Source organism: Triticum dicoccoides, chromosome 6B (assembly GCF_002162155.2).
Source record: "Triticum dicoccoides isolate Atlit2015 ecotype Zavitan chromosome 6B, WEW_v2.0, whole genome shotgun sequence".
Lineage (NCBI taxonomy): Eukaryota > Viridiplantae > Streptophyta > Magnoliopsida > Poales > Poaceae > Triticum > Triticum dicoccoides.
The window spans coordinates 159,219,328-159,229,229 of NC_041391.1; positions in this window are offsets into that span (position 1 = coordinate 159,219,328).

Genomic DNA, 9,902 nt, shown 5'->3' on the forward strand with positions numbered 1-9,902 from the left:
CATGGTATTTGCTATGGTTATAAAATTGGTCCTAGAATGGTAACAAGTTGGGTATAATAAAAACTATCATAGAAAGTGAATTGGATGCTATGATCAATTTGATACTTGATAATTGTTTTGAGATATGGAGGTAGTGATATTAAAGTCATGGTAGTTGGGTGATTATAAATTTAAAGAATGCTTGTGTTGAAGTTTGTGATTCCCGTAGCATGCACGTATGGTGAACCGCTTTGTGATGAAGTTGGAGCACAATTTTATTTATTGATTGTCTTCCTTATGAGTGGCGGTCGGGAACGAGCGATGGTCTTTTCCTACCAATCTATCCCCCTAGGAGCATGCGCGTAATACTTTGTTTTTGATGACTTGTAGATTTTTGCAATAAGTATATGAGTTCTTTTGACTAATGTTGAGTCCATGGATTATACGCACTCTCACCCTTCCACCATTGCTAGCCTCTCTTGTACCGCGCAACTTTCACCGGTACCATGCACCCACCATATACCTTCCTCAAAACAGCCACCATACCTACCTATTATGGCATTTCCATAGCCATTCCGAGATATATTGCCATTCAACTTTCCATCGTTCTATTTTTATGACACACTTCATCATTGTCATATTGCTCTTTGCATGATCATGTAGTTGAAATCGTATTTGTGACAAAGCCACCTTCATAATTTTCATACATGTCGCTCTTGATTCATTGCATATCCCGGTACACCAACGAAGGCATTCATATAGAGTCATATCTTGTTCTAGCTTTGAGTTGTAATCTTGAGTTGTAAGTAAATAAAAGTGTGATGATCTTCATTATTAGAGCATTTTCCCAGTGAGGAAAGGATGATGGAGACTATGATTCCCCCACAAGTCAGGATGAGACTTCGGACTAAATAAAAAAAAGAAAGGCCAAAGAAAAAAAAGAGAAAAAAAAGAGAAAGACCAAACAAAAAAAAGAGAAAAGAAAAGAAAAAAAGAAAAAAAAAGAAAAAAATATAATGAGAGAAAAAGAGAGAAGGGACAATGCTACTATCCTTTTTGCCACACTTGTGCTTCAAAGTAGCACCATGATCTTCATGACAGAGAGTCTCCTATGTTGTCACTTTCATATACTAGTGGGAATTTTCCATTATAGAACTTGGCTTGTATATTCCAATGACGGGCTTCCTAAAAATGCCCTAGGTCTTCGTGAGCAAGCGAGTTGTATGCACACCCACTTGGTTTCTTTTGTTGAGCTTTCATACATTTATAACTCTAGTGCATCTGTTGCATGGCAATACCTACTCACTCACATTGATATCTATTAATGGGCATCTCCATAGCCCGTTGATACACCTAGTTGATGTGAGACTATCTTCTCCCTTTTTGTCTTCTCCACAACCACCATTCTATTCCACATATAGTGCTATGTCCATGTCTCACGCTCATGTATTGCGTGAAAGTTGAAAAAGTTTGAGATTACTAAAGTATGAAACCATTGCTTGGCTTGTCATCGGGGTTGTGCATGATTAAATACTTTGTGTGATGAAGATAGAGCAACAACCAGACTATATGATTTTGTAGGGATAACTTTCTTTGGCCATGTTATTTTGAGAAGACATGATTGCTTGATTAGTATGCTTGAAGTATTACTATTTATTATGTCAATATGAACTTTTGTTTTGAATCATTTGGATCTGAACATTCATGCCACAACAAAGGAAATTACATTGAGAAATATGCTAGGTAGCATTCCACATCAAAAATGTTGTTTTTATCATTTACCTTCTCGAGGACGAGCAGGAATTAAGCTTGGGGATGCTTGATATTATCTTACCCATTATTATCTTACCCGTTTTAGATGTTTATGGGCTTTACTTTACACATTTATATCATTTTTGGGACTAACATACTAACCGGAGGCCCAGCCCATATTGCTATTTTTTTGCCTATTTCAGTGTTTCGAAGAAAATGAATATCAAACGGAGTCCAAATGCAATGAAACCTTCGGGAGCGTGATTTTTGGAACGGACGTGATCCAGAGGACTTGGAGTGCAAGTCAAGAAGCAGCCGAGGCGGCCACGAGGGTGGAGGGTGCACCCACCCCTACAGGGCGCGCCCCCTATATCGTGGGCCCCTCGGGCGGCCACCAACCTACTTCTTCCTCCTATACATACCCACGTACCCCGAAAACATCAGTGGAGCCAACAAAAACCTAATTCCACCGCCGTAACCTTATGTATCCGTGAGATCCCATCTTGGAGCCTTCGTCGGCGCTCTACCGGAGGGGGAATGGACCATGGAGGGCTTCTACATAAACACCATAGCCCCTCCGATGAGTTGTGAGTAGTTTACCACAGACCTTCGGGTCCATAGTTATTAGCTAGATGGCTTCTTCTCTCTTTTTGGATCTCAATACCATGTTCGACTCGATCTTCTTGGAGATCTATTCGGTGTAACTCTTTTTGCGGTGTGTTTGTCGAGATCCGATGAATTGTGGGTTTATGATCAAGTTTATCTATGAGAAATATTTGAATCTCCTCTGAATTCTTTTATGTATGATTGAGTTATCTTTGCAAGTCTCTTCGAATTATCAGTTTGGTTTGGCCTACTAGATTGATCTTTCTTGCAACGGGAGAAGTGCTTAGCTTTGGGTTCAATCTTGCGGTGTCCCTTCCCAGTGACAGCAGGGGCAGCAAGGCACGTATTGTATTGTTGCCATCAAGGACAAAAAGATGGGGTTTACATCATATTGCATGAGTTTATCCCTCTACATCATGTCATCTTTCTTAATGCGTTACTCTGTTCTTTATGAAGTTAATACTCTAGATGCATGCTGGATAGCGGTTGATGTGTGGAGTAATAGTAGTAGATGCAAGCAGGAGTCGGTCTACTTGTCACGGACGTGATGCCTATATACTTGATCATGCCTAGATAATCTCATAATTATTCGCTTTTCTATCAATTGCTCGACAGTAATTTGTTCACCCACCATAATACTTATGCTATCTTGAGAGAAGCCACTAGTGAAACCTATGCCCCCCGGGTCTATCTTTTATCATATAAGCTTTCAATCTACTTTTATTTGCATCTTTACTTTTCCAATCTATATTATAAAATACCAAAAATATATTTATCTTATCATACTATCTCTATCAGATCTCACTTTCGCAAGTGGCCACGAAGGGATTGACAACCCCTTTATTGTGTTGCTTGCGAGTTCTTGTTTTGTTTGTGTAGGTGCGTGGGACTTTTGAGGAGCCTCCTACTGGATTGATACCTTGGTTCTCAAAAACTGAGGGTAATACGTACGCTACTATTGCTACATCACCCTTTCCTGTTCAAGGAAAACCAACGCAAGCTCAAGACGTAGCAGTCAACGACATGCTCAAGTACTTTCTCCTTTGATGGATATGGCGGTTTCGGTCAAAAATGGGCCCTCACTTGGGCTTGCACTTCAGCTTCATTTTGCTCTGGAGTCAGGTGATAAGGCCTCTTCGGAAGAGGCTTGAGGCTTGGACCAAATTGGTATCTCTTGTCTCCTGTACTTGTACTGTGATACGTCTCCAACGTATCTATAATTTTTGATGTATTCATGCCATGTTTATAATATTTTACATGCTTTTGGTATAATTTGGTTAGAACTAACCCGGACTGATGTTGTTTTTAGCAGAACTACCATGGTGTTGTTTTTGTGCAGAAATAAAAGTTCTCGAAATGCACCGAAAATCAACGGAGATTTTTTCTGGAAAATATAAAAATACTGGAACAAAAAGTTATCGGAGAGGAGTCTCATGGGGCCCACGAGGGTGGGGGGCATGCCCCCGTGCCTCGTGGACTCCTCGTGGGTCCCCCTAACTTGTTCTCGACGCCAAATCCTCCTATAAATACCCAAACTTCCAGAAAGAAACCTAGACGGGAGTTCCACCGCCGCAAGCCTCTGTAGCCACCAAAAACCTCTCGGGAGGTTGTTCTGGCACCCTGCCAGAGGGGGAATCCATCACCAGTGGCCATATTCATCATCCCGGCGCTCTCCATGATGAGGAGGGAGTAGTTCACCCTCGGGGCTGAGGGTATGTACTAGTAGCTATGTGTATGATCTCTCTCTCTCTCTCGTGTTCTTGATATGGAACGATCTTGATGAACCGCGAGCTTTGCTATTATAGTTGGATCTTATGATGCTTCTCCCCCTCTACTCTCTAGTAATGAATTGAGTTTTCCTTTTGAAGTTATCTTATCGGATTGAGTCTTTAAGGATTTGAGAACACTTGATGTATGTCTTGCATGTGCTTATCTGTGGTGACAATGGGATATCACGTGATCTACTTGATGTATGTTTTGGTGATCAACTTGCGGGTTCAGTGACCTTGTGAACTTATGCATAGGGGTTGGCACACGTTGTCGTCTTGACTCTCCGGTAGAAACTTTGGGGCAATCTTTGAAGTTCTTTGTGTTGGTTGAATAGATGAATCTGAGATTGTGTGATGCATATCGTATAATCATACCCATGGATACTTGAGGTGACATTGGAGTATCTAGGTGACATTAGGGTTTTGGTTGATATGTGTCTTAAGGTGTTATTTTACTACAAACTCTAGAGCTGTTTGTGACACTTATAGGAATAGCCCAATGGATTGATCAGAAAGAATAACTTTGAGGTGGTTTCGTACCCTACAATAATCTCTTCGTTTGTTCTCTGCTATTAGTGACTTTGGAGTGACTCTTTGTTGCATGTTGAGGGATAGTTATATGATCCGATTATGTTATTATTATTGAGAGAACTTGCACTAGTGAAAGTATGAACCCTAGGCCTTGTTTCCTACCATTGCAATACCGTTTGTGCTCACTTTTACCACTTGCTACCTTGCTGTTTTTATAATTTCAGACTACAAAAACCTATATCTACCATCCATACTGCACTTGTATCACTATCTCTTCGCCGAACTAGTGCACCTATACAATTCACCATTGTATTGGGTGTGTTGGGGACACAAGAGACTCTTTGTTATTTGGTTGCAGGGTTGCTTGAGAGAGACCATCTTCAACCTACGCCTCCCATAGATTGATAAACCTTAGGTCATCCACTTGAGGGAAATTTTCTACTGTCCTACAAACCTCTGCACTTGGAGGCCCAACAACGTCTACAAGAAGAAGGTTGCGTAGTAGACATCATACCGCTAGCCACCGGAGCTGCGACGTCTCTCTTCCGCTGTTGCTTAGGCGGCGGAGACGGCTGACGCGGTGCCTGACTTGGAGGAGGAGGACTGGGCCAACGCGGTGCCAGACTTGGAGGAGGAGGAGTGGGCTGACGCGGTGCTGGACTTGGAGGAGGAGGAGTGGCCTGATACGTTGGCGGACTTGGAGGAGCATGACTCTGCTAAGGTGGTGGCTGACTTGGAGAAGCAGGAGTCTGCTGACACGGTGGTGGACTTGGAGGAGGAGCCGGCTGACGCAGTGTCGGTGGCCTAGGAAAGATGATACAATCCTTTCTCCATAGAATGATACGATGTATGGCATCTCCCAGTGTGCGCTCGTCGTCACCTCCAGGAATGTCAAGCTCTAGCCCCGACTGTTGTGGCACCACTTCATCAATCGCCACACGAGCATAGCCAGCTGGAATCGGGTTGCAATGAAATGTTGCTTCAGGGGGATTTGTATAAGCTATGCCGTCCACCACTTTCATGGATATGTTCTTCATTTTGAAGTGTAGCTCACAATTAGTGTTATCATGATGTCATCCACAGGGTATCTATCCAGTAGTGCCTCATCGCCCGGGGTAGAACCCATGCTGCTTCTCGGCATGGATGGGAAGGTGCTATCCAATGCTGGATCCACTAGCTGCTGTCGCTGCACAGACCCCCATTCCTGGCTAAGTGAGTCAATCTGCTGCAGCTGCCACTGGAATTGGAGTGCCAACTCCGCATGCTTTGATTCTACTATGTGAAGGTGTTCTGCTTCCTGCTTTGTCACACCCAATATGCGACCCTATCCAAAAGGAACTCGAAGGTCCCACCAAGGATAGACCCGCATATTGAAACACTTTTGCAAGGTGGATATCATTACATCAACATTACATAATAGATGGGGATACGTACATAAGGCATACAATGCCACACGAATACAACATCATCATACATAAGACCAACATCCGACTACAGATGAAACACAAACAGAAACTCAAACGACATCCACCCTGCTAGCCCAGGCTGCCGACCTGGAACCTATCCCCTGATCGAAGAAGAAGCAGAAGAAGAACTCCAAAACAAGCAAACATCGCTCTCGCGTCATGATCATCGCAAAACCTGTACCTGCAACTATAGTTGTAGTAATCTGTGAGCCACGAGGACTCAGCAATCCCATTACCATGGGTATCAAGACTAGCAAAGCTTAATGGGTAAGGAAGGGGTAAAGTGGTGAGGTTGCAGCAGCGACTAAGCATATATAGTGGCTAACATACGCAAATGAGAGCGAGAAGAGAAGCCAAAGGAACAGTCGTGAAGCTAGCAATGATCAAGAGGTGATCCTAAACTCCTACTTATGTCAAACATAACCCAAAGACCGTGTTCACTTCCCGGACTCCGCCAAAAAGAGACCATCATGGCTACACACGCGGTTGATGCATTTTAATTCGGATCTGGTGTCAAGTTATCTACAACCGGACATTAACAAATTCCCATCTTCCTATAACCGCAGGCACGGCTTTCGAAAGATTATACCCTGCAGGGGTGTCCCAACTTAGCCCATGATAGGCTCTCGCGATCAACGAAGGATATACCTTCTCCCAGGAAGACCCGATCAAACTCGGAATCCCGGTTTACAAGACATTTCGACAATGGTAAAACAAGACCAGCAAAGCCGCCCGATGCACCGACAATCCCGATAGGAGCTGCACATATCTTGTTCTCAGGGCAACACCGGATGAGACATCCTACGAGTAAAACCAGACCTCGAGTTTCCCCGAGGGGGCCCCGCAGTCTACTCGGTTCGGACCAACACTTAGACAAACACTGGCCCGGGGGGGCTAAAATAAAGATGACCCTCGAGAGAGTGACTCCCAAGGGAAAAGTAGGTGGTGGTGAGGCAAATGGTAAAACCAATGTTGGGCCGTGCTGGAGGAGTTTTATTCAAAGCGAACTGTCAAGGGGGTCCCATAAATCACCCAACCGCGTAAGAAACGCAAAATCCGGGAACATAACACCGGTATGACGGAAACTAGGGCGGCAAGAATGGAACAAAACACCAGGCATAAGGCCGAGTCTTCCACCCTTTACCAAGTATATATTTGCATTAATAATATAACAGATATTGTGATATCCCAACATAATCCTGTCCACCATGGAGTAATCTTCAACTTCACCTGCAACTAACAACGCTATAAGAGGGGTTGAGCAAAGCGGTAACATAGCCAAGCAACGGTTTGCTAGGAAGGGTGTGAAAGGTTAGAGGTTCATGGCAATTTGGGAGGCTTGATAAACAGGTGATAGGTAGCGCAACATAGCGATAGAACGAAGAAACTAGCATAGCAATGATAGTAGTGAGATCCAGGGTAGCGGTCATCTTGCCTGAAATCCCGCTAGGAAGAAGAACGAGTCCATGAAGAAGATGAAGCCACGAAGACGAACCAAGCGTAGACGAACGAATCCTCACGATCGCAATGATACGGGAACTATCAAGAAGAAGCACACAACATGGTAAACACACCACACAAGAACAAGACATGATGCTCAACCAAGTATGATGCATGACAAAGCTACATGAAGCTACTCATGGCAAGAGATGATGCAAACAAGAGCAACACATCAAGGCAAGTTTAAATGAGGCCGGGAACAACGTATAACAATTCCGGTAAGTCCTCATATGCAAGTTTCGAAATTGGTCCAGATCTGAATAAACCTTATGTTCAAGTTGTTAAACAGCAAGTTAAGATGCACCAAGATGATCTACACGAGATTCTAGTCAAGTTACATATAGAGTTCATTTAATTCGGAGCTACGGTCTAGAAGATATGAGCAAAACAAGTCAAACATGGCATTGATGCAAAATGCACCCAAACATCAAGCAAACACCTCAAAACAAGGATGCAACATGATAATATGAAACTACATGCAATTCTAAGCAAGTTTCATATAGAGCACACTCAAAACGGAGCAACGGTTCAACACACACACACACTATACAAGTTATAGCAACAATCTGTCCAAAACAGCAACTAGGCATCTTGCAAGCATCAAAACAACATGCTACAGGACCTCAACAAGAAAACAAAAGGCCTGGTCATGATGTACAGGTAAAGCATAACAAAACATGAACACTGAGCTATCTCTAGAAATCACTAGAACATGCTCAAACACACATGGCAAGATTGCAAATAATAACAGTTCAGAGTTTGCAGAAAATAACATCAGGTTGAAATGTTCAGAGCTATCGAACAACATGTTACAGGAACTTATCATGGCAAACAAAGGCATGGCATGAATCTACTAAATGCATAGAACAAAAGTCCCGTACTGACCATAAGCCAAAAAGGAACAGAAAATATGATGGCACCCATGTAAACATAGCAAGTTATATGACAGATGCAAACATGGCAGGAACAACGATAAGTAGGCATGTTGGTGAGCTTGTACCACTCACCACAGAGCATTACATGGCATGACAAGGAAACCAATAGTAAGATGACATATTTATGAAGCTAAGCATGGAAAGAACAAGTTCATAGGGTACATGGATCACTAGCAAAGCTCATGGCAAAACTGAACTTAATGTTAAGAGGCTGACAACAACATCATTTAGCAACTTTGGAGTAAAATTACAATAAGCTACAGCAGGCTATAAATGCAACCAAGGGCATGGATGGATAGAGCATGACATGTATAACAAAACACCCTTAGTGAACATCTCCAGATTATGCATAGAATGACTTGTAGCAGCAGGTTTACATAGCATCACGAAATAACAGATTCAGCCTAGCAAAACAATAACAGCAAATACCCTACTTAACAAGCTCGATTCACTCACCACAAGTCATTGCATGACAAGATAAGCATAGCATCAGCAAGAAGACATGTTTATGAAGCTAACCAAGGCAAGAACAAGTTCATACATTGCATTGACCAACTACAACAACCTTGGCAAAATTGAATAACATGTAAACAATCTGCCAGGAAACATTTTGTAGCAAACGTAGAGCAAAAAAATGACATGCTAGACTACTCCATAATTGCAAAAAGGGGCATGAATGGATATAGGAAAACCATATGTTCAAAACATCCTTACTGAAGTATCTCAAAATATGCATGGATCTCTCTGTAGCATCAAGTTTACATGGCATCAAAATAACAGCAGAACAGGGACTAAAATCAGCAACGTCACGAAGCCTAGTTTGCATGCTTGTTCTAGTCACCACAATGATCACAAAAATACATGGCAGACACCACTGTAAAGATGGCATGGCATAGTTCAAAACACGTGTAGACATCAACCTCATAGGATGCACACATCAAACATGGCAAAAATGACAAATGAGCATGTTCTGTTAACAGACAACAGACAACATCATATAGCACTCTTGCAACGAAGATTTAGGCATCAAGTTGAGCTCAAATGAACATGATGCAATGGAATGAAATGAAGTACTCGTTGAGGCGAACAATTCGACATATTACACTCACGAAACGGAGCAGCACACAGGGAGTTACAGCAGATCAAACATGGCACCAAAATATCAGGAGTTTTGGGGACTTAGCAGAAATTACCATCCCAGATCTAGGGTTGACCGGGCACGCATCACGAGGCGGCGGTGGATCTCGCCGGAGAAGACGCGGGGTGGCCGGAGAAGGACGCCGGAGAGGCATGGCGGCGCGGCTCCGGCGCGGGGGTCGCGGCAGACGCGGGGACGACGGGCGGAGGGCGGCGAAGGTGCGCCG